Source organism: Lithobates pipiens, unplaced genomic scaffold (assembly GCF_037356315.1).
Source record: "Lithobates pipiens isolate NorthernLeopardFrog02 unplaced genomic scaffold, aLitPip1_a1.2 Scaffold_1, whole genome shotgun sequence".
NCBI lineage: Eukaryota > Metazoa > Chordata > Amphibia > Anura > Ranidae > Lithobates > Lithobates pipiens.
Window position 1 is genome coordinate 12863249 of NW_027507685.1, and position 19870 is coordinate 12883118.

The following is a 19870-nucleotide window of genomic DNA, read 5'->3' on the forward strand; positions in this document are numbered from 1 at the left end:
ATTAAGAGCCGGGACCATGTGCAGAGAGGGACAGCGTGTCTCTGCCGAGGCAAACACGGGGCTCAGGTAAGTAAAACGGGGGGGCTGGGGGGGCGGTCACTGCCAGAAGTTTGCCTTAGGATGCATAGGATGCATTAAGGTGAAAAAACACGAGGGTTTACAACCCCTTTTAAGTTTCTCAAATAAATGTATAAAGATACCAAAATGTATTTAAGTTACCTCTTTTTGTTTCTAAAAATGTTTTTATGATGTTCATGTACCTTAAAAATTACCTCAACAAAGTGTCATATGACTTCCCCACAATCTGGCTTGCAGTTCATTAGGTGTATGTGGACAGGGTCAGGGGTTGTGGTACCCAACGGCAGGAGAGCAGTACACAGAGATCAACTACTTCACCCAGGATGGCATCTGCTGGAGCATTGGTTGACTGGCAGAATGACAAGGTATAGATAGCAGTTCTCGAAAACGACTCAGCTGTTGCAGCAATTTCAGTAACTGGTGACATGAAGAATGTATATCAGTCTCCCTATGCTATTCCTCCTCATCCTGGAACCTTTCCATATAACTATATCTCTTTCCCTAACAAGCAGGGTTCATGTCCCTATTTAGCCCACTCACAAAATGTGTGCCAAACCCCGGTAGGGTCCTCTATTTAGCCGCTTCAATACTGGGCACTTTTACACCCTTCGTGCCCAGGTCAATTTTCAGCTTTCAGCACGATCACACTTTTGATCGATAATTGCGAGGTCATGCAACACTGTACCCATAAGAAATGGTTATAATTTTTTTTACGGTTTTCTTTTGAAAGGATTTAATCACTGGATTTTTTTGTTGCTAAATAGATGAGAAAATACAAAACATTTTTGAAAAAAAATGTTTTTCTTTGTTTCTGTCATAAAACTTTTCAAATAAATAATCTTTCTTCATACATTTACATCAAAATGCATTCTGATACATTTCCTTGACAAAAATAACCCGAATCATTGTTTATTATTTAGTTTGTAGAAAAGTTTTAGAGTCCACAAATTATGGTGTATATACAGTATATCTGAAAATTGACCTTTCACCTTCCTGGGCCTTTTGGGTGGAAGGCGGAGGGGAGGCACCTAGGATTGGGTGTGACAGGGCCCCACCACCTCCTGGCTGACACTTACCCCTGCCTCCTCCTGTGTGCCAATTCCCCGCGCCTCCTCCTGTGTGCCACTTGCCAGAGCCTCGTCCTGGCTGAGGTCTTCCTGTGTACGAAAAAGGGACATAGTTTTAGTTTTTGGTTCATCAATCACACACAATTTTCAGCTCATAACTGTTGCAAATTGAATTTTAATAAATAGAAAAGAATATCATTCTGAGCCCAACATTTTTCATTCTTGGCACAATCTTTTTTGGCCCCTACTGTCTATTGATATGTCAAACCCTTTATGTTAAATCATTAATTTGTTATCAATAATAATATATAGTTAACAACAATAATTTTCCCATAAAAAATATGTCTAAAAAGACTATACCTGGCTCCAACTGGGCTCCTCAATCTCTTTCTGGATGGAAGGCCCAGGTTGGTCCACAGAAGCCTCAGCTGGGGTTGAGGGAAGGCCGGATGGAAGGGTGGAGGGAAGGGGTGCCAGAAGAGTCGAAAGCAATTCTGTGGCTTCAATCTGGTCATCCAGAAAACGCATCCTGTAGTACCACAGACTGGGTACATAGACATCCTCTGCTGCTGCTCCTTTCCTCGGGGACTTCTGGACCTTCAGATACTCCTTCCTATAGGGGCTTCTCAAGCTACCAATTTTACTTCCCAGAAACCTCATGTCTGCATTGGGGGCCCGAGTCTTTACGAATTCAAGCAGTTTCTCCAGCGATGCCTTCCTAGCTGCTTTATTGTGATATAACAGATTTTTCACCTCCCATACATTTCTCATATCTCAATATTTATCAAGGAATTTGCCCAGGAATTCTTTATCTCTACATAGATCAATTTTCTCTGCAAGACCAAACAAAAGACAAAAACAGTCATCCCAGTATAGGCCTCAATCTAGATTCAATATAGGCCGCTCATGTCCCAAGTTAAAATATTACCTTTGTTATAATGTTTATCACTTCCGTTCCTCCTTCCTCAGCACAGATAATGTAGTTACGACAAATGCGTGTTAGCTATACATGCAATACGCATGCGCGAAACTCCACCGGCGTCACCCGTCCCTGACGTTCTTTCTAGAATATTCCCCTCCCCGTCTTTTTCGTCGCAGTGGGAGAGGAACATGGCGGAGACACAGCAGGTACATAATAGTAGTAATGAGGAGGAGGAAAGTCTGGAGCCAGAAACATCATGATCCAGGAGGAGATTTAAGACCTTCAATATGTCCTTTGGTGAGATGTTGGAGATGGTCCACATCTTGAGGAGGGACAACTATGATGGTGATTATGGACCATACCCAAACCCAAATATGAGAATATGGGAGTGATGTCAGGATCACTTAGTGCTCCTGTTCTTCATTGCAGCATCTGAGGTTTGGCTATGGACCTTCTTGTCTCTCTGTCCACCTGCAGGGTGATTAATGTGATCAGTCTCTGGGTGGAAAGCAAGCCTGTTATAAGCCAGCTCAAACCTAATTGTGGTGCTTGTGATAGTGAGTAGGGATGAGCTTGATGTTCGCCCGTTCGAGGAAGAGCAAACATTATGGGGCGTTCACAGCAAATTTGAGCGCCCATAATGCACTGCGAGATCGCAGTTCATTGCTGTATGATTGGCCAAAGCCTGCACCTGACCTGCATGCTTTGGCCAATCACAGCGCCCTCTGCTAAGACAGCCATAATTGCTGGACTGCTGGTAGGACTTTGTCATGTATTATATGTGCCTCCTGTTGCTTTTCTTATTTTATCTTTTATGGTTCTGTTCATTCTTTCAACAATACCTGAACTCTGCAGGTGGTAAGGTATATGAAATTTCCAATCAAATTTAAGTGCTTCCACTAAATCTTGGCACACTTTTGAAATAAAGGCAGGAACATTGTCAGAATTTATTTGGAGTGGGCATCCCCATCTAAGGATAATTTCCAGACTTGTGCACAACGGAAAATTTCATTAAGTTTCGGTTCGTTGTCATTCGTAAAATACATCATTTCGTTCTGTTATATTCGTTATGTTACGTTAATACGTTTTCGGATAATTCGTTATTATTCGTAGAATGTCGAATTCATTCGTTTGTATTTGTTGAAACTCGCTATTTATGTATGTATAGACATTTGTGATAATGATTCGTAGTTTGGAAAGTCATTTGTTTATTGAATCTTTTAACACACACAATGACAATGTCTCTTCTCCTTGGCTCAAATACAATACAACACCCTTCTAACTCAGTTCTCAGGAATGCACTAGTAATCCAACACCCGGCACAAAATGAATTAGCTGATTGGACTATAAGATTTACTTTGAGCTGACCTTTTGTTTCATTAGATCTTTAAAGAATTACCGAATCATGTCGAATTCATTCAAATTCATTTGTTATATTTCTTTCGTATTCATTGTTATTCGTTATTTTTTTATTCGGACATTCGGATGCATCCGAATGTCCGAAAGATGCAAAATTCAGCCGAATTTCGATTTGTTGCGAAACGAATTGCACAAGCCTAATAATTTCCTGCATGAGGATTTTTACAACTGCTTGTGCATCTTCTTTTGTGGTTACAAATGCTTCTGTCCATCTTGAGAAAATGTCTACTATCACAAGTAAATATTCCTGCCTTTTACCTAACTTAGGAATATGGGTGAAGTCAATCTGTAAATGTGTAAAATGTGTGGATGGATATGTAAGGTGTTCATGTTTTTACCTGTGTGGATTTCTTGGGTTGTTTAGGATGAATGTGATGCATCTGGCAACGTATGATTTGTCCAAAGAGGGAAGAAATCATTGTCCAATAAGTCATGTGTGACCTGCCAGCCTCTGTGCCCTACCTCATGATACTGAGAAATAAATAAAGGTGCACTAACTACAGGTATACATGGTCTCCCCTCTTGGCAGACAAGTCCAGTATCTGAGCTTTTCTGTACTCCTACAATATTCCATTGTTTAATATCAGTTTCTTTAGCATATGTCTGAAGACCTGACAAGGTTTGGTCTAACAGGGACATTTCAGGTGCAAGTGATGGCATTTGTATGGTAGCTTCTTGTTTAGAAGCTGCTTCCTTTGCTGCTTTATCAGCTAACACATTTCCTTTTGAAACATCATCTTCCTCATCTTCCTTTTCTACTATAACAGCAGGGGGGATTGGGTAGTTGATGTGTGGACCCCTGTTGCTCCTTCTGAGGCGCTATCACTATCCTCAGAATCTTGTGATGCTTTTCTTTTTGTGGTGGCATGTGCCTGTGGGGCACCTGGTAGAGGGGTTTTTTTTGTGGGTGGCAAGATATCCAGCAAGAAGATCCTTGCTGAGACTAGAATAGATCCGACTGGTGTAAGGTGGTGGGGATACATGAGAGAAAGGCAAATGTGGAGTCGTGGGATTGGGTCTTGTGATTCCTTCTTATGTTTAAGGTCATGCTCTTCTTTAGTTAATTCTTTGCTTTCTTCTGTTTCTTATCATGCCTCTGAAACCAGTATGGGGCAAACTTAAGAGACGTTGTCAAACTTAAGCCAAATTTTACCTTCCATCTTTCATGTATTTCATATCCCCCTGAGGGTCTCCTAAAAACCATGGAAAAGCCTTCATGCCACCAAGACATAAACCTTTCACAATATCCATATGAAATTCATCATTATCTTCATCTCGGGGGAAGGGATCACTACTATGCATAGTTTCAGTCCACCCTGCCAAACTTGACACCCAAGGATTTATAAATTCATAATCAGTACCAAAAACCCTATCAACATAATACTTACAAGTTCCCCCAAGGTTAGGGGGAGGCGGAGCCTCTTTACCATGCTGTCTTACCTTACAGCTTCTTCCACACAAAAAATTATCATATAATTCTATGCAACAGAAAGACAAAGCAAACAGAGTTTTGTGTCACTGTGGTGGTTACCTCATTAACTCTTTCTCACCTTCACAAAAGGAGTTTCAGCAATGTTTTATTCATGAATCCTTTCTCTAGGACTCTGAGGTCTCCCAAAGGCCGTTCACTCTTTAAGGCGTGGTCCTTCTCCTTTCTATATACACCCTCAGATCCGTGAGACACCCCATGACATGAGAAATAAGCTTGAGTGTGTTCATAAGATGTCTGATTTTAATGAGGAAGACAATGGCTTCTATGCAACTAAAACAAAGAAGGGAGGGGCTGAATACAAGGCATATGTGTCTTAAGGGTTATACAACCTTACTCAGTACTTCCTTATCATTACGAGTTAGGCTGATGAAAAGAGAAACAGAAATAGCCTATGTCTTCACAGAAAACAGGAAGCTGTTCTGGGAATCGGCCTAACCACAATAACTGAAAGGAAGCAAACTGAAGTTAGGCTGCTTATGGTAAAACTCATACATAGAGAAGTTCATTTCTATAAAAGAAAATGGAGGAGAATCTAAAATGGAGTCACAATTGTTTATAAATTCTCTTACAAATACCACACCTTGAATCCCTCAAAGTAGTAACAGACAAGATAGTATAACTGAGTTTCCCCATCAACACCCTATACATTTGAATATTAAAAATGGTGGAAAAGGTACAACAAGCACAATGTAAACTAGAACAATAATGAAGACATGTACTTCATTGAGATCAGTTGCTAGAAAATCCTAAAGAACAGCAGCAGTTACCTTTTTGAAACACATTGCATATAATACTCGGAGTACAACAAGCCCAAAGAATTAGTCATGAATATCCAACCAGTTTGATTGTTCCTGGGGGTTAGCAAAGAAAAGGTTTTATTCATTATAAACCACTCTGAGTGGGTAGGATATATCATTGTGTAAGGAATTTTCAAAACCTGGAGATGACACTTGACATCCTGGAATTTTTATTTCTGTTTCTGAATGTCCTAGGACTTTTAAATTATTATTATTATTATTATTATTATTATTATTTTGTTTTGCAGTAATTCCATATCCCTGTCATGTTATAGAAATTCAGTAAACAGATAAGGAAAAGGCAGCATGGCTGGTGGTAAGATTTTGGAAGGCACTCTGTGTTCATGTTTCACTCTAAACATAATAGAACATTTTTTTTGGCCAAACACCTCCAACAATAACTCCTCCACAACAATAATTTCTCTGCACACTCTGGGAGGACTATCATGCATACATTATTGCAGCTCAGGTAGATTTCATGGTCATCCATCTTTTGCATATATGCAGTGGACATTTGTTTAAGCATGTATTTGTCCTTCAGGGCCAGTTGTAATTGCATCAACTCTGACCCCAGCTTCCAAAATTAGTTTCTGCATGTCATGGTGTAAGAGGTATAGATGAGATTGTACCCCTTCCATATTAGTATTTCATATGATTAGCAATGTGTGCCATTGCTGGATGGCTAAGGGTGTCTCAGTGGAGATAATTTATAGGTTACTCACAGGGGTTGGTAAGAGAGATGATCAGGTACTACGTGGAAAACAGTGGTTGCTGTATTGCCAGTCTCAGTATTGAGGAGATTAGTAGTTAGTTGGGATTCCATCAGAACAGCCAAGAATTCCTTTATTTGAACTAATTGACGGATTGTGGTCATTGTAATCTATTTGAATGTACTGGTATTGTTGTTTGTGATTTCAAAATTTTGAATTTACCTTTATTATTATCCTTTTTTTATTATTACATTTAATAAAATCTTTTTCTATTTCTATATCATACAATCTCCTTACTTCTAAAGCACCGTAATAATCCCACCCATTCTTTTCTTTTCCTAGTTACATAGTAAGGTTGAATAAAGATACCAGTCCATCCAGTTAAACCTGAGTGAGTGTGGGTGCATGTCTACAATTATCCCTAGTTAAGGTACACATATAGTGCCATAAATTTACATAGTTCTCCACACAAACATCGCACCCTACTCTCAAGGAGCCCACAATACAAGGTCCCCAACTCACATGCATATACTAGGGCCAATTTTGGACAGAAGCCAATTAACCTACCAGCATGTCTTTGGATTTTGGGAGGAAACCAGAGTACCCAGAGGAAACCCACACAGGCAAACATGCAAACTCCAGGCAGGTAGTGTTGTGGTTGGGTTTCGAACCAGCAACCCTTTTCACTGCTAGGCAAGAGTGCTAACCACGACACCACTATGCCGCCCAATGAATAGTAGGTTGCTAAACATCCAGGTCAAAATCATTGTTCTGTCCCTCTTTATCAAAAAGAGACAGAACAATCATGTTCCCTGTCCCTCACTATCATGGAGAGGATGCTGTGCCATGATGCTTTAGGAGACAGGAGGAGAAGACATCAGATGGAAATTTGGTGTAGGAGATGGGGAAGATGGCAGGTGGCAAAAATGCTGCCATTTTTAAAGCTTCTTGTCTAATTTAATACATTTCTCTCTCCTGGAGAATATGGGTAGTCAGAAGAGACATAGAAAGCATAGTTAAAGTGACTTAAAGGAGAGCTATAAAAGGGGTGCTCTCTGCTGATGCCTTTCCTCTGGTTTGTTTACAAATAGGTGATTGCTGGGGATCTGTCGTTTAGTGGTAATAGTTTTACAGCTGCTAAATGACAGATCCTTGGCTGCTGTTTGTAGAAAATAATTTTCAAAATTGTACTGTTCCCTAACTTCACGTGCAGGTTTAAGGCATCTCCAAAGCATTTTATTATAATGATTTTTTGTGTTTTTAATATTCCCTTTTAAATGACATTAACTGGTATATACTGTATATTTTAAATGTTTTTTTTTAACAATGGTACATGTCCTCTATGGCAGTGCCCAGTTACCCATGTTCTTTTTAAAAGTAAACCTTGCAGATTATCTTGAAAAAGGCAATTTTCACCAAATGGCCACCAGTTTGCTTATTACTAATAAATTACAAACCAGACACTTAAAATATGTGTTGGTAACACAGATTAAACAGTATTTTTTTAAATACCATTTTTGCCTATAATTTTTATAAAACAATGTCCACAGTAATCGATGAGCAAAAACATAAATTAAACATTCTGAAAGACATGGGGTTGAATACAAATGATGAGTCTGGTCAACCCAATAAAATGTATGTAATTTAACAATTATCACTGCTACATTCTGCCTGCGGATACAATTTACCAGGAGATTTATATGATGTGCAATTATAAGCACTCAACCTTGAAGGATAATTTTACCTTCTGATGAGAACAAATTAACAACTCTTAAAAAAACACATCAAAACAGTTGCTTCTTGAATTTCTAGAAATTATATGAAAAATGAAGTGAACAAATGTTGATATGCTTTACTTAAAGTGGAACTACATTCTTCTACCCATTTTAGGACAATGCAGTTTTAGCCTCTTTTTAGATCTACAGTTGCCATGGTGCAGCACATGTGATCAATTATGATGCCAGCAATATGAAGGCTTGAATGTTCAGTTGAGAGCTAGTATAAGCGCAATGGCACCTATAATGGTTATCACTAAGGATGAACCGAACTGCCCTAGGTTCTGTGTGAGCAGGGTTTGATGAACATCGAAGAAATTAGGACGTTGAACCGGAACCCCATTGAAATAAATAGGAGCTGAATCTGTCAAATCAAAAATTCCTAAAATTCTAGGCTAATATTCAAAGATGTGTCAAAACAATAGCATGGGGTACACAAATAACACAAATCACCAGCACTAGAATGTAACTCACAAGTGAAAGCAGCTGTATACCAATACTCAAATGAGTATTACAATATGAATAACCTATTAGCCCACGTACACACGGTCGGAGATTTTGCCAACCAAATCCGTCGGATTTTGCCCGTCGGATTTAGTCTGACGGATTGTGTCCGAAACTGTTGCATACACACGGTCAGGCCAAGTTGGCGAAAAATCAGAACGTGATGACGTAATTTCGTTATGATGGGACTACATTCAGGCTAGTAGCCATTAGCTTTGATGTAGGAATTTGATCTGAGCATGCGTGGCACTTGGTCCGATGAAAATGCTCTACACATGATCGGATTAGGTCCGTCCGGCCCAGTTGGTCAGGAAAAATTTCCAACATGTTGGAAAATTGGGTCGGACGGAGACTCGGACGGAATCAGTCCGATGCATACCACACACAGTCGGATTATCTGACGACACGGTCCGATAAGACTCATTTCGACAGATTCTCCGACCGTGTGTACAAGGGCTTACACAGCACTACTTTGTGTTAATGTTTTACACAAACAACCAAGAAAATGAAAATATAAAATAAAAATATAAAAGTAAAAAAAGCAACATGACTATCTAAATTCTCTGTGCTAGGTAAATTTACATGCAATAAGTGCAGAAAAGTGCATCATTGTGCAAAATGCCTCCATTTGCCTTATAATTATTCAGTGCATCCTCCAACATCACACCAGAGAACTCACCCACTTTCTGTATATTTTAGTTTTTTGGTGTTCTTTGTGTAAACCCAAGTCGAGCACTGACCCCCGAAGGAGCAGCTGGTTTTGTTGGGCTTACCGTTACCTTCTCCACCTCATGCTCGTCTAGGGGTTTCCCGAGGTTGATGGCCCAATAAACTGTAGAGACTGAAACTTGAATCCCTTTAGGAATTTTTATTTGCAAAAACGTTAAACAGAACACAGTCTCTCAGTAGGGAATAGAGGGTATGGGTAGTAAAGCTCAGGTACTCTTGGAACTGCTGACACTTGAAATGTCTCTCTCTAGGTGATCCAGGGAATAGCCATTCACAACTGGATATTTAAACTATTGGATAAATCCCCCTTTAGTGAATTTAGCAGCCGACAGGTGATTTATGCTTAGCAAAGTCTCTGCCAAAGACTTGGTTGTAGAACTTTAGAATAGAACATAAAGTCTCTCACAGAACTTAGTTGTAACTGAAGGATGAAATTAGGAACTCTCTTACAGTACCAGTATCTTGCAGCCGGTCCGGCGATACTGTAAGAATGCGGATTCACTTGGTGTCCTTTCAGCTTAGCTTCCAGGCAAAGGCAATGGCAATGGCAATGATCATCTACCCGTGCTCTTCTTTCAAACTGACCTTGACAAAGGCTGGAAGAAATTACAAGATTCAGCTCCCATAGATCTCAATGGGGTTCTATGCTCAGGGTTTGCAAATGTTTTTAAGTGTTCAGAGAAGATCTGGCAAATGTAACTTTTCTTGGTGCACTCATCACTAGTTAGCACCGGAGGCATGCCTTGAATGTAACTGTTTTGGGAAGCATAACATGAACCACAAAATGTCCCATTTTAGTTACATCGCTGGCATCTCCGCTTATTCAGTTATGAACAGTAACATGCATAACTCTGCCTAAAGGCCACTCATCTCTAACACATTTTACGTGGGAAGGGCTTAATCATAGAGATAGGAGTGGTCTGAATGGGTTAAATATATACAAAAAGCAATTAAAACAAAGGACTTTGTTAAAGGTACATGCAGATGTGAAATGTCAATGCATAATTTGGATTCATCTCTACAACATTACCATTGCAAAGTCTCACAACCACTATCCACATTTCTGGTACAAATATTTTATTACATTTTTAGAAGAATAACAATAAAGAAGCATCCAAACTGCCCAAGCAGGGCCTTGGAGTGGCAACATAACTCAGAGGAAGACTTCACATAATGTCAACCAAAAAAAAAAAAAAAAGAAAAAAAAGAACAGTGGCTTATTTAAAGGGTAACTCCACCTTCGTGGGGAAAAAAATTGCAAATAAAGAAAAAAATAATATAGCCTGTACAATTGTGATACACGTCATATTTTAAATGAAAGATATAAAAAATTAACCTTCCTTTTCAATCTGCAGTGCCAGTAGAGTAGGGAGGAAACCAGAGTACCCAATGGAAATCCATGCAGGCACAAGGAGAACAAGCAAACTCCAGGCAGGTAGTGCCATGGTTGGGATTCAAACCAATGACCATAGTGCTAGTGAAAGTGTTAAACACTTAGTCAGACGTGACCCTGATAATAGGGTCATATAGGTTTCAGACAGAGATATCACCCTTATGCTGGAGAGAATGTAACTTCTCAGGAACTTCTGCACACATATGGTGGAATTTTCCTAAAATACTATTGTTTTTGGAAGAAATTACAATATTCAACACATAGTAGGCACTATTATACTCATGGGTCCATGGATTTACCTGTTAACCACTTGCCTACCTGGCACTTACAACCCCTTCCTGCCCAAGCAATTTTTCAGCTTTCAGTGCTGTTGAACTTTGAATGACAATTGCATGGTCATGCAACACTGTACCCAAACAAATTTTTTTAAATTTTCTTCATATAAATAGAGCTTTCTTTTGGTGCTATTTAATCTAAAAAAAGACCCCAAATTTTCAAAAAAAAATGTTTTTAACTTTTTTTCTGTCAGTACATTTTGTAGTAATTTTTCACCTTCACTGATGTGCACTGATGAGGCGGCACTAATGGGCACTGATTGGCTGAACTGATGGGCATTGATAAGGTGGCACTTATGGGCACTGATGAGGTGGCACTTATGGGCACTGATGAGGTGGCATTGATGAGGTGCCACTGATGAGGAGGCACTAATATGCTGCACTTATGGGCACTGATAGGTGGCACTGATATGTGGCACTGATGAGTACTGATAGGCAGCACTGATGGGCACTGATAGGCGCCACTGGTGGTCACTGATAGCCAGCATGGATAGGCGGTAAAGATGGGCACTGATGGGCATTGATAGGTGGCACTGATGGGCAACACTGATGGGTATTGATAGACAGCAGTAATGGGCATTGATGGGCAGCACTGATAGGTGGCACTAATTGCCAGCACTGACTGGCATCGCTAATGGGCACTGATTGGTGGCACTTGTGGGCAGTGGTGGGCACTGATTGCTGACACTGGTGAGCACTGTATGCTGGCATTAGTGGGCAATGGTGGACACTGTTTTGTGACACTGTGTTTATTTATATTAATCAGAGCACTGATGATAAGTGCCCTGATTACATTCCTAGATGTCAGTGTGAGGCAAGGAGAGACGATTGCCGGCATCTCTTTGTTTACATGTGACTAGCTGTGATTGGATACAGCTGATCACATGGTTAAAGAGCCGCGGACTCGGCTCTTTACAGAGATCGGGGTTGCGAGATGATCTAGCAACACGGCGCGGTGTAAGTCAGCAGCAAGTTGAGGGCCGCAATTAGGTAAGACCTGGGCACAGGGGCACAGGGGTAGAGGCTTCGACCCACCCAAATTTCTATGAAGCCTCCGGACTCCAGACCCTAATCCGGAAATTACAAAACCCGGAGACAACAAAAAAATTGTTTTCTCTATCCCGAAAAACATTTCTGGAGCCCCTCACATGTAAGACCCCTGTGTACTACAGTAGCAGGACAACAGATCAGTCCAAGCGGTAGGCAAAAGCATAGTCCATAAAACAGGCCAGGGTCAGTTCACATGCAAGCAGTCCAAGCGGTAGGCAAAAGCGTAGTTGAGAAAACAGGCCAGGGTCAGTTCACCTGGAAGCAGTCCAAACGGTTGGCAGAGGCATAGTCAAAAAACAGGCCAGGGTCAGTTCATGTGGAAGGCAGTGGCATGGTTATTTGAGGAAGCATGGGAAATGGTCAGCACAGATGATGAAAATGGGGAAATGGTCAAGAATATGGGCTAATATTTTAGGGATGTGTGATATAGTCAGAAGCATTCACCAATGCAAAGCAGGGTTTGGAGGGACACTGGGGACAAGGGTAGCTGGTATCTCTTCTAAATCCATTTTTCCTGCATACTCAACATCTTTTTGGCGTCTTCAGCCTGCTTCAGATGGTGTAATGTTGGTCAGGAAGTGGCATTCATGTAGTTGGCTAACAGCATCAGAATGAAGGTTTTCTGAGGGGGGTCTTTGATGGTAGATGAGGGACGTGACAACTTCTTCTATGAATTTTAGGAAGTAGGGCTTTCTGTGGATTTGGTGTGAATTATTTGGCATTATATATGGCCAAATGAAATAAATATAGTGCTACTTTCTTGTACCAGAAATGAGACCTCCTTATTGCTAAATAAGACTGAAGCATTTGATCGTTGAAAACCACCCCCCCATGTACAGATTGTAATCTTGTACACATGTTGGCTTTACAATGGGACCTTGTCTTCTCTGAAGTTCAACTGTAGTGTCATCATGGATGGTGGACATCATGTACACATTCCTGGTATTCTTCCACCTCAAGGCCAGCACCTCGTTGCATCTCAAAGTTGCTCTTTGCACATCTCCCCTTCGCAATTTCTTATTCACTATCACTTGTGGGAAACCCTTCCTATTCTTTCTGGAAGTTTCACAGGCCAGGGTTTCTGTGAGGTATAGGTGTTTGAAAAGGGGCTGGCTGGTGTAGACGTTATCCAGGTATTTGTGGTAACCTTTCTTCAGCAGTGGGTATGCCAGGTGCCATACAATTTTACCATTTGTGCCCATGTAGGCCGGGCACTCAGGTAGCTGGAGCTGGGAATCTCTTAATTCGTATATGCGGAACGCATATAGATATCCTGTGGCTTTCTCGCAAAGCTTATAAAATGTCACTGCGTATTTGGTCCTTTTGCTAGGAATGTATTGTTTTATTCCTAGATGGCCTGAAAAGGGTACCAGGGACTCATCTACACATATATACTTTTCGAGGACATAGAGTTTTGCAAATCGTTGGGAAAAGAAATTAATGAGTGGGTGAATTTTACATAATTTGTCATAATTTGGATGATTGCAGGGAGAGCACTTGGTGTTGTCACTGAAATGAAGAAAACGCATTATCATCTCATATCGGGACCTGGATATTATGGAAGAATAAATGGGCATGTAGTGGATGGGGTCAGTGGACTAATAAGCATGTTCTTCATTTTTTGTAAGCCCCATGTTTATGGTGAGGCCCATAAACAATTTGAACTCCTCCAGAGTCAAATCCTTCCACTCAAATGGACGGGCGTATGATGATTGGGGGTCGTTGGCAATATGCTGCTGGGCATATAAATTGGTCTGGTCCATGATGAGTTGCAGCAAAGAGTCAGGCAAAAATAAACAAAAACAATCAATTGCAGAAAAAGTTTGGGTATTGGCCTGCATACCTGGCTGTGCGGTGAAAGGGGGAATTCTTCCTGATCCTGAGTCGGAAGGCAGCCATGTTGGATTGGCAAGGCCATCTGGGAGATATGTAGCTGCCCTGGCTCTTGGGGGACGTGGCACTCCAGTGCTGGTAGTTGGGGGATTTGAAGTTCCTGTGTTGGCATTTGGACATGAGGATGCGGCAGTGCTGGCACTGGGCCTGGGCATTTCTTGTGGCCTTTCGCTTTTGGCAGCACTGGTACTGGACCAGGGAATTTGATTCTGGGGTATATTGCTGGTGGCTGCTTGGTTTCCAGAGCACCGTGCTCTTTTAGGAGGGATCCATTCTTCCTCTTATTCATTTGCCGATCCACTACTGTCGGTTCAAATGCTGAATTTGATTCACAATCGGAATTGGCATTTGAATCTGATGAGAACTCCATGTTGCTCTCATCATGGAGAGGATCTGGAATGCCTCCTCACTTGTATAGAATCTTTTGGACATTTTTCCTGATGGGGCGACAAATGATGGTCACTGATGGGTGACAGGTGACATGTGATGGTCACTGGTGGGTGACAGGTGATGAGTGATGGGTGACAGTCACTGATGGCAGTCTCTGATGGTGACTGATAGGTGACAGATGAGGGTCACAGATGGGTCACTGATGACGGTCACTGATGGCGGTCGCTGACAATGGTTACTGATGGGTGACAAGTGCACCGCTGACGGCAGTCTCTAGCGGTGACAGGTACACTTTGTGGGCACTGATGGGTGATAGGTGCACTTTGTGGGCACTGATAGGTGACAGAAAAATGGAAATGACCTACCAGCCTACCAGTCCAGACTGGGGCTCTGGAATATTCTCTGCTTGAATGAAGTTATCATCCTGTACCAGCATCATACAAATTGTAATCAAATATTTATAGTAAGTGCCTCAGCATTTCATTTCAAACATGTTGCCATTTATGTGTACCTTTGTCCCAGTGTTTTGATGCATGAATTCCATATATTACACTTCTAATCTGTACTTATCTGTCTTTATGCTAGACACTACAGCATATATCTTCATACCCCTGAAGAAGTAACTGTAATGATTTTTCCGAAACATGTTGGGTATCCTGTTATGATATGTCAGTTGGTGCTCTTTATTTAGAGAGTCTCTCTGACCTGCTTTACGGGAGATTTAGCTGTATTGTACTGTTCTATTTAGTGTTTTATTATGTATTTGTATTTTAATATATTCTTTTGAATAAAATGTTGTCATTTTTTAAATTTTTTCTATACTTCTTTACTTATTGATACTCACCAAAACCCTTACCCGAGCTATCCCTGGCGCCTATTCTCTTCTGTTTTTTCCGATGGGTGACTGGTGCACTTTTATAAGCACTGATGTGGTGACTATTGGGTGACAGCTGTAATGGGGGGGGGGGGGGGGCGGGGGCAAAGGGACAGGTTCTTTTTTTTGCTGTGTTGGTGCAGTACAGTACAAAACATAGATCGATAACTCACTGCTCCTGGCTCTTCTCTACTCACACTGGAAATGGTGTGTGAGGAGAGAAGAGCCGGTAACAGCTAGTAACTGGTCTATGTTTACATTTAGTGATCGGCTGGGAATGGATGACAGGCCAGTAGCTCAATTGCATATTGAGCAAGTTCTGGCCAGTGGCCCATCATCAAGACCTTGTAACCCAGTGGATGCTCTGTTGAAAAGGTCTCTTACCTCTAGATATTCCTGCATCATATAATGCAGACATAGGCGATCATTGCTTGAACCTATCAGACCTTGGTGCTGAGAACCGAAAAATTGTTTAAAGTCATCGGTCAGCCGTCCACTTTCTCTACTGCTCTTCCTCAGACTGAACGAAGCCTCAGAAACATGTTGTCCAGCACTAGGAAATAGTAACCTCCAAGGGTCTGAAAAGGTGTTATACAAACTATTCTTCAAGGAATCCTGAAGATGTTTCAGCTTCTGTTCCCTCTAGGATGAGTTCTGCAAATTTACCCTTGTAGCGTAGATCAAGAAGGGTTGCCAGTCAGTAATGTTCCCTCTCCTTGATACCACGAATCCTAGTGTGCTTTTGCAGGTTTCTCAGGATCAGGGAGGCCATGCAGCATAGGTTTGCAGAGGCATTCGATTCTGAGAACTCTGGGTCACTAAGGATGGCATTATCAGAAACGACCTCCTCCAACATACGTACAACTCCTTGGGTTTCTGGGGACTGAAAACCATCCCTTGAAGACTGCTATGTGTTATGCTCTACATCCATGCCATGACACAATCCTCCTCCTCCTCCTCCTCTTCTTTCTGCATGTTTGGCGGCCCCTCAGGAATGCTATCTGCTTTAAGGGGGCCTTGATAGGAAAGGAAGTCCTCCTCTTCCTCCCGCTGTTCTGCTTAAAGTGCCCTGCCCATTATTCCACAAAGTGCATGCTCCAGCAGGAAGACTAGAGGAACAGAGTCACTGATGCATGCATTGTCACTAAGGATGAGCCGAACACACCCCTGTTCGGTTCTCACCAGAACCTGCAAACAAACCTAAACTTCATGTGAACTTTAGAACCCTATTAAAGTCTATGGGACTCGAACGTTCAAAATCTAAAGTGCTAATTTTAAAGGCTAATATGCAAGTTACTGTCCTAAAAAGTGTTTGGGGACCTGGGTCCTGCCCCAGGGAACATGGATCAATGCAAAAAAAAGTTTTGTGGACGTTTTTTCAGGAGCAGTGATTTTAATAATGATTAAAGTGAAACAATAAAAGTGTAATATTCCTTTAAATTTCGTACCTGGGGGGTGTCTATAGTATGCCTGTGAAGGGGCGCATGTTTCCCGTGCTTAGAACTGTCCCTGCACAAAGTGTCATTTCTGCAGGAAAAAAAGTATTTTAAAATCACTCGCGGCTATAATGAATTGTCGGCTCCCATAATACAGAGAACACTCAATGAGTGTTCTCTGTATTATGGGAGCCAACAATTCATTCATTGATAATAAAAAAAAAAAAAGCATGGGGTTCCCCTAAATTCAATTATGAGGCCCATCAGGTCTGGTATGGATATTAAGGGGAACCCCGCATCAAATTTAAAAAAAAATTGACAAGGGGTTCCCCTACGAGAGACGAGACGAGAGAGCACCCCCCCTCCTGAACCGTACCAGGCCACATGCCCTCAACATTGGGAGGATGCTTTGGGGGTCTGTGACCCCTCAAAACACCATGTCCCCATGTTGATGGGGACAAGGGCCTCATCCCCACAACCCTAGTCGGTGGTTGTGGGGGTCTGCTGGCGGGGGGCTTATCAGAATCTGGAAGCCCCCTTTAACAAGGGGGCCCCCAGATCCCGGCCCTCCCTGTTTGAAATGGTAAGGGGGTACAAAAGTACCCCTACCATTTCACAAAGAAAGTGTAAAAAATGGTTAAATAAGACAAACACACTTTTGAAAAATTATTTTATTAAAAATAAAAAAAAAGATTCCAGCAGTGGTAATCCACTCTTGCTATCCAGCGATGGATGATCATCTCTTTGGGGTCCAGCTATGGCTGATCTGATCCAGCGACGGGTGATTTTCAGTCCAGAGCAGTCCATCCATGCATCCATCTTCTGTCTCCACTGAGGAGACACTGCGGGGATCCCAACGCCTGACGTTTCTTATATTAGGAGGGCAGGGCCACCCGTCACCTGACCCCACCCCCTCTAACGCTAGTGAGGGAAGCCAGGGGTTCCCCAATGACGTATGGGTGACCCCGCCCCCCCCCCCCCCCCCCTCTGATTTAACACAGGATATTTTCTGGGTTCAAATGGTAGCACACCTCCCTCCTAGCTGCAGCAACTGCTCCCACACCAACTCCCCTGAGCTATGCTCAGATCTGCCTTATAATGAGTGTGTGAACCTGGACACACACACAACCTGCAGAACTTCTGGAAAGCCTGGACATAAGACTGAAGACTCCATCCCTACCAATGCTCTTTGAAGTCTTCAACATTCCATCCCCAATCCAGACTTACAAAATCCAGAGAAAATGTAAAGCATAGCTTTCTCTGCTCACAAATATTCTGCTGGAACTTCTCAAACTGCCGCTTTGAGAGTCCTGTGTCCATTTTACCCAAATTTTCACATTAAATCTCACACTATATATAGAGTCTATGCTAAATGCAGTGTGTGTGTGTGTGTGTGTGTGTGTGTGTGTGTGTGTGTGTGTGTGTGTGTGTGTGTATATATACAGCTATCTCTCCATCCATGCCAACATTATGTATCTCTCTGTCCATACCATTCATTATTTAAGCAGCCTCATTAAGTGTGGGGCGTGGACTTAGACCCCCTGAGCTATGATTGATCAAAGGCACCCTGTCTTTGGCCAATTATGGCTCTCGCAGCACGCTGTGATTGATGAAAGCATGCAAGCCGAGTGCAGGCTTTGGCGAATCATCAGACACTATGGGGCTCACATTTACCACGAACCCCCCATAATATTCGCTGTGTGGCAAACATGCGACTCAACCATGGGGCTCATCCCTACTGGTGACAGTATGTAAAAATAAGTAATATTTATTTATTTCTTTTTTATTACATTTTTTTAACACACTCTGACCAGAGCAATACAGTGTTACTATACTAACACTGTACTGCTCTTGGGAAGTGATCAGGATTTTTTTTTACAAATTATGACTGCTTATTCCAGTGAATTTCATGGTTATAAGTAACCATTTTTATTGAATGAAATTGATTCATTCAGATTTTACTACTGTGATTAGTTGTGATTGGCCACAACTAATCACATGGTACAGATGGACTGTGATTGTCCCAGTCTGTACCATGTGATTACTGTGACCAATCACAGAGATCAATACACTTGTACACAATGAATGGCATTAATCAAAGCCATTCATTGTGTACAATTGTCATGTGATCTGCCGTGACTGGTCACAGCATTCAAGGCAGTGGCCGGTACACTAATTAGTCATCTGCTGTGTCCAGTGGACGCAATGGGTGACAGATCATGGCACAGTGCATGAGGTAATTTTCAAGAAGACATCATATGATGTCCACCTGGAATGACGAATGTCCCGTCTGGCATTCATTAGTCTGTAGGCCGGACGGGAACTGGTTGAAGAAATTAGATATATTTTTAATGTTTCACTTCAAGCTTTTAAAAATGACTTCTCCTGGCCAGATTGATTTTTTTAAAACTTGTTTTGCATTGCTGCATGCTCTCCAGAGCAGTGCCCACACCTCTGTGCTATTTTTTTGACACCCCCTTGTCTATTGGCATCCAAACTTCTTTGAAATGCGTTGAACCCTGCTAGAACAGAAAACAGGGCAGTTTGGCTCTAGGTACCGTATATGCATAGTTACTTTGGTTAAAGGTATACCCATGTAACTATCTACGAAAAACATCCATACCTGAAATTCATCTTTGCTCTTAAAAAAAGAAAACAAGGAAATAATTTGTTGCAGAGAAGGCTGCATGTGCTTTAGAGTAACACATGAAATTGTGTTCAGTTTTATATAACATACTCCAGTAAGGATTAACTCAAGGTTTGGTCTTAACACAAGTTTGAACCAAACCTTGGCTGTTCGAGTGTTTGGGTAAATGCTGAAATATTTTTCCATTGTATTCGGCAGAAGCCAAACGTCATGTATAATAGCAACATTTTTACCTCTATTATGCCTTCCATGAATAAGCCTATTTCTAACATTGGGTGTTTACAAGTTAAATCTGTATTTTTTGCTAGGAAATTACTTAGAACCCCAAACATTATATATATGTATTTTTTTTAGCAGAG